The sequence below is a fragment of the Manis pentadactyla genome, chromosome 8 (genome assembly GCF_030020395.1).
Source record: "Manis pentadactyla isolate mManPen7 chromosome 8, mManPen7.hap1, whole genome shotgun sequence".
NCBI classification, from domain to species: domain Eukaryota; kingdom Metazoa; phylum Chordata; class Mammalia; order Pholidota; family Manidae; genus Manis; species Manis pentadactyla.
This window is the reverse complement of record NC_080026.1, coordinates 21,576,342-21,582,341: the sequence shown is the minus strand read 5'-3', so window position 1 is coordinate 21,582,341 and position 6,000 is coordinate 21,576,342. Positions and strand designations below refer to the sequence as shown.

At 47.5% G+C, this 6,000-nt stretch overlaps 1 protein-coding gene across 2 annotated transcripts in view; it reads left to right on the top strand.

Annotated features, from left to right (window-relative positions):
- The first annotated feature begins 2,800 nt into the window (after nucleotides 1–2,800).
- LYPD6 (LY6/PLAUR domain containing 6) overlaps nucleotides 2,801–6,000 on the top strand; it is a 120,006-nt gene continuing 116,806 nt past the window's right edge. The window contains exon 1 of one of the 2 annotated variants that reach the window (XM_036928311.2): nucleotides 2,801–2,933. The gene's annotated coding sequence lies outside the window, so the exon portion shown is untranslated. The remainder of the gene's footprint in view (nucleotides 2,934–6,000) is intronic. The other variant, XM_036928312.2, reaches the window with a different exon arrangement.

The window sequence follows — 6,000 nt, the reverse complement described above, 5'->3', positions numbered from 1 at the left end:
TAAAATGCTTCATGGAAGTGGCAAATACCTGTCCATTTATTCACCCATTTATCTATTTAAAAAAGTTTATTAAGCATTACTATGAACCAGGCCCTATGTTCTAGATGGGGATACACAGACAAGTATGATGGGAGACATCTTTGGGCAAATAAATCGACAGATAATAATACAATGTGATAAGAACTGTGGTTGGCATACATTCAAAGTAAACCAGGCTTCTTTTTGCACAAGTATTTCATCACACGTATCTCAGTGTGCAATCATTTATTTGTGTGGCTTGATTTAATGTTTGTCACTTTCACAGTGTGCTCTAGGAGTATAAATGTGATGCTTTCTTCATCGTGGCTAGCATATAATAGGAGCTGAACTGACAGTTGTTGGATAAGTAAAGTACTTACTATTGGAGTACAAAGAGAAGTTGCTAATTCTCCCCCTGTCAGTTTTGAAGACTTCAAAACAGGTGACATTTGAAGTGAGTCTCTAAGCAGAGGTAGGAACTTGCTGTTGGGGGCAGGCCTGGAGCTGGGAAGGTAGAGTAGGGCAGAATGTCAGCACTGTACAGTCGTGGCCACTGGCACACGAAATCACATAATACATGTGGGAGGGACAAAATGCTCCAGTGAGGCAGGGGCATCCTGCACAGCGAAGTGTGGGGGGCAGGAGATGAGGCTAACATGGAAGGCTGGGGTTGGGTTGGGAAGGAAAGACCTTGCCAACCAGGCTAGGTTTGAACTTCACTGCAGTGAAGTTGGGGACACTGAATGATTTTAATCTTTCAAGTGAAATGATCCCCTTTGTCATTCTTAAAGAGAGATGGCAGTGTGGTGGCTGACTGCATAGCAGTGCAGTAAGGCTTTTGCTAAAATCTGGGTAATACATGGGATGCATGTGGCAGTGGCAGTAGAGATGCCGAGGGGGGACAGATCTGGAAGTTACTCTAGGAGACAGAATTTATGGGACTTAGCGATTGATAAGATGCAAAGGGTAGAGGGAGGATTTAATATTTTAGCTCTTCTGATGCCTGTATGTTGGGAGTTAACTAATTTTTATTCCCCTGAATATTAAGCATTTCTTATTCTTTAGAAAGTACATTAAAGTATAAAGAAAACAAAAAATCATCTATTAGCACACAGATAGAACCACTGCTGACACTTAGAGTACACTATCATTCTTTTAAAATACACTTTTGAAAAGAGATCCTAAGGATTCTGTCTCCACCAGGAGCTCAGAGTCTCATGAACTGCTTTAGTATATTGAAGTGCACTTTGAACCCAAATATTAACTTTTGACTAAACCATGAGCTGAGCCAATTTCTCAAAAAATTTCTTAAAAAAAGAAATTGGATGAAGGAATTTCTTCCCTGGAAACTAAATAAGTGGCAGCGATGACATCCAGGACATGTCCTCATTAGTACCAGATTCTAACTTGCATAGGTAACCTGGTCAGCCACGGAGAGACATTTCCAGGTTTAATTTGTTAATTCGTATTAAACTCATTCATCGCGCTGGGCCCTGCAGGAAGGCAGCCCTGCAGAGACCACTTTGCATGTCCAGAGGCTCTAACGGAGTCCTGATTGTTTTGCCCACTTGAACCTTTAGTTTGTATAGACCTGTGCACATAAACTCCCTAAGGGAAAGGTCCAGGAGCTGTTAATAAAAAATACTTATCTGAAGCTTTTCAAACAGGGGGAATGGGAGGGAAATCTAAAAAAAACGAGTATATAGGGATACTTTAATGTTGAGAGTAGATGATGGGGAGGGGCAGAGGTAGGAAGATTCAGAGGGGGCCTGCCCAAAAAGCTCGAATAATAAAGTCCAAGGATGAAAGGGGCCTCAAAAAAAAAAAAAAAAGCCACTGGGGCAGGCAGTCCTGCTGACCAGGTTCCGTGCTGGGGTGAGGCGGCTGGTGGTGGGGTCCTTGGTCCAGGCCTTCCCTGGCCATCCCCGCTCCCCACCAGCCTCCGGGGGTGCTCAGAGGGGAGGTGCGCAGGCCGTGCTCTGCTTCTGTGGGGGCTTTGGATTGAAAAGCCAAGGAAAGTCAAACATGATTTACAACGAGGAAGGGAAAAGTCACTCTCTCTTGACAGGTTGGGGTTGGGGACGGGGAATGGCAGTGGGTGGGGGCATTCTGCCCACCAGAACCCACAAACAGACTCCCACTTCCTCAGGAAGACCTGCCTCCTGGGCTCTCGCTCCCGCTCCATCTTCCGCCCCTGAAGTCTGGGTCTTTCAGTGCAAACCACTGTCAGGTGCTGTGGGTCTGCCCTGCGTTCGGAGTTCCACTTGCTCCAGTTCTTGGGGAGGCAGGTTTCGAGCGGCCCTGGGGCTGGCGGGGAGTGAGATTACGCTGGGGCCATTCCACGCTGTAGGCTTTCCGTCCCTCAGCCGCTAGCCCGGGTGAGGCGAGCGGCGCAGCGGGCAGCCTACAGGAAGGAGTCGACGCAGCCTGCGCAAATACTGAACTGCTTCAAGGGCAGGCCTCTGACTCTCCCCGTTCCGTCCGCCGGACTCCGCTGACTCCCCGGCCGGAGCCGGCGGCCGGCTCGGGCAGGTGGGAGTTTGCAGACTTGGCGCTCCCGCCCACTCTCCGGGAGTTGGGTGTGGCGCGCCGGCCAATGGGCGCGTCCCGCGGAGGGCTCGGCTCCCCCCGCGCGCGCTGATTGGTCCCGGCGCCCGCGAGGCCGGGCCGGCAGACCGAGCCTGCGGGCGGCGGCGAGCGCCCGGAGCGAGGGGGAGTGGCGCGCACCCTCCGCCGCCGTCCGCCCTCCCGCCTCCTCCCTCCCTCCCCTCAGCCCTCCCTCGCTCCCTCCCCGCACTGCCCGGCTCCGGCCGCGCGCTGGCGGGGCCCCGCATTGCACACTCTGGGGGCGCCGCAGTGTTCGTGGGATGGGGCAGCGGGCTGCCGCTGGCGGCCGGAATCCGCGCGCAGCCCGGGTGAGTAGAGGCGGGCTTCCCGGGAGAGCACGAAAGCAGACTAGGTGGTGCCAGCGGCCCGAACTAGTGCTGGGGCCTGGGCCAACCTAGGAGTGGGCTTAGTGCCTGGAACTACCCAGTGCCAGGACGGCACCCCCAGAGCCCACAGGAGCTAGCGTCCGCCTTTGCATCCCGCTCGGGGGTTTTGCCCCCGAGGGGGCAGCCAGCCCTGCGCGCAGCCTGGGCAGGTCCAGAGGGGCGTGTGTGTGCATAAGTGAAGTGCTGGTGCGCAGGGGATGGGATGGTGATGTCAGGGGCTGCCAAAATCAACGCTGGAGGAATCTTTCCCAGGAGTAATTCAGCACCTTCCTAGGGCCAAGGAACTGCAGGCAGCCGAGTGGCTGCGCCCCACATGTTGCTGCGAGCCTGAGGTGGGGGGTGGGGGAGGCGGCGGGGGCCCGAAAGCGCTCACCGAGAGCCGCTGCCCAAGGTGCGGTAAACCCGGGCGCCTCCATCCATTTCGACAGCATGCCAGGCCCTCCCACCACCCACCCGGGCTCCTAGGCGAGGGGGCCGTCCGCCCAGAGCCAGGGCTTTGCCTGGGCTTAACTTGGCGATCTGGTTTTCTCCCCGGTAACAGCAGTTCGGTTGACCTACGTTTGGCTAACCAGTCCATTTTAGCCTAAAGCTTTCTGTCCGTGGATCGGACTCATTCTGACCCACACCACAGTCTCACCAGCTCTCCTGCCCTTCCCATTCCCCTGCTCCCAGTATCGGCCCTACTCTTCTCTTCGCTGTTCAAAACTTGCTATTTGAGCATGATTTGATTGCATGCGGCGTGGTTCCCTGGCATTTTAAGTGTCAAAACCATTTGCCATTTCCTAGGGGACTACAGGACTTGTTATAAATCAGGGGAGTTTGAGGGGGGAGCAGAGCTTTGGTAGCGATTTGTTCGTGGAAATAGGAGTGCCCTCTTAGAAAATATGACAAAAAGAACGTTAAGCTTCTCCCTCTGGTAACCTACCTTAGGTGTGACCTCCAAAATTCAATTTTCTTTGTGGGAGGCTAGGGAGTTCAGATTCTCCAGGGGGAAGCTTATTTCTTGTTAAATTGAACTACAGTGACATACACTCTGCTCTGACCAGCCATTGCAGATGTCCTGATATTATTAGAGCAATTTCCTTAAAGCCATTACATTTTCTTTGGAATGAGAGGACTTAAGGTAGCTGCTTAAAATTTTGGATCTGCACCTTATTTCTCTAGAAGACATTAATGGTTACTGTATATGTGATCACATGTACCAAGTTTGCAAAAGATATTTGTGCAATCGTCCATGAAATGGCTTAATGCACATCTATGTTAAACCCATTTAAATGTAAAACATCTATCTGTTTTCAATTTTAGTTTCCACCTTGTCCAAAGGCACCAGACTGAAACAGGACAGGTTTTACAGAACTCTAGCCCTCAGAGCGTATAAATAAGCTTTCTGAGCTTGTAGGAGCAGAGGTGGTTAAAAATTGTGGATTGATTCATTGGGTTAAAAATGTCAGAAATGCTTCCAAAGTGTAGACACAATTCATGGGCCTATATTTTGAAGTTGCTGACAGTTTGTAAGATGAAATTTGTATGACAGAATACATAAATAGGGCTGATTACAGGCAAATAATGCCAAGTAAAAAAAACCATACCATATATTGTTCATAATGTACAGTTTACATGGTATGTTGAGGTCTGCTATTAAAGTGTCTGTGAGCAAGTCATATTTTTATCATGCCCATTTTATAGGGGGAGCAACCGAGGCTCTCAAGGATTGACTTTTCCAAGGTGAATAGCAGAATTCAAGTTTTTTTCCAGTTTTTTCCCTCCTTTGCTTCCTCCTTCACTCCCTTCTTTCATTCCTTTATGCTGGGCTACATTTTTGGTGTTTTCCTCCTAATTTCTGCACTTCTTTTTATTGTTCAACCCCACAGCCTCAGAATCATTATGTCCCATTCCCAAAAGGCTTTGCTCTCTTTAAGTATCACTAAGCTCCCACAAAGATGTAGGTTGATTAAGATTTGAGAAAGATACTAATGATTTTAAGAAACTACCCTTTCCAAAGGGGCATACTATTTTTATTAATGAGTTGTTAAATGTACAAGTAATCAAACCACTAAAGAATGGGGTCCTAAAGCTAGTGTTTCAGGAAAATCAAGTGACTAGCAGTGGCAGAGATGTTTGAGAAATATTTGTTTCCCACTTAACAAGCAGAAATACACCTCATAAACTATAGACAATCACCATGAAGAGCAAAAAAAAAATGATTATTTTATTAGTGACATTCTTACTGTAAAAAGAAGTGACAAAACAGATTACTTAAATCCAGAACTACTTACCAAAAGTCTGGAAATCTTCATTAACTAGTATATAAAGAGAAATCCTGTTTTTACTCACATAGCTAGAAATAAAGAGCTTACAGATATCTATTTGATTATTTATTAAAAACCTATCATTTGCAAATCTTTTCTTGGAAAATTATTGCTGACAATATTTATTTGTGACATTGCGTAATATTTATTAAGATGAAGAGAATTAATTTTGTTTGCAGTGATGTAGGTAGATGTTTGGGTTCAAGCCCTGGCTTCACATATGCTAACTGTGGGACTTCAGAACAGGACTGAATCTCTCTGTGCTTCACTTCCCTTCTGTGTAAAGCATGAATAATAATGACACTTACCTAATGCAGTTTTTCAGTTTATCTGTGCAGTAATATTTAGTGAGCACCTACTATGTGCCAGCACTGCTGTAAATGCTAGGGATACATGGACAAAGTCTTTGCCAGTGAAGTTTACAGTCTAGTGCCTGAGAATTAACAACAAGATGTATATAAAGTGCTTAGCATGGAACATGACACCTAGTGAATGCCCATGACTGTTAGCTGTTGATATACATTTGTTCAGAAGTTCACTGAGTGCCCAGTACATGCAGTGTAGATGGGAGCATATAATGATGAATGATACACATTTCAGCTCAGTTCAATATTCTATTGCATGAGGGGTTCCAAAGAAAGACACCCACTACATAATCAGTTCTCTATAAGAGAATTCAG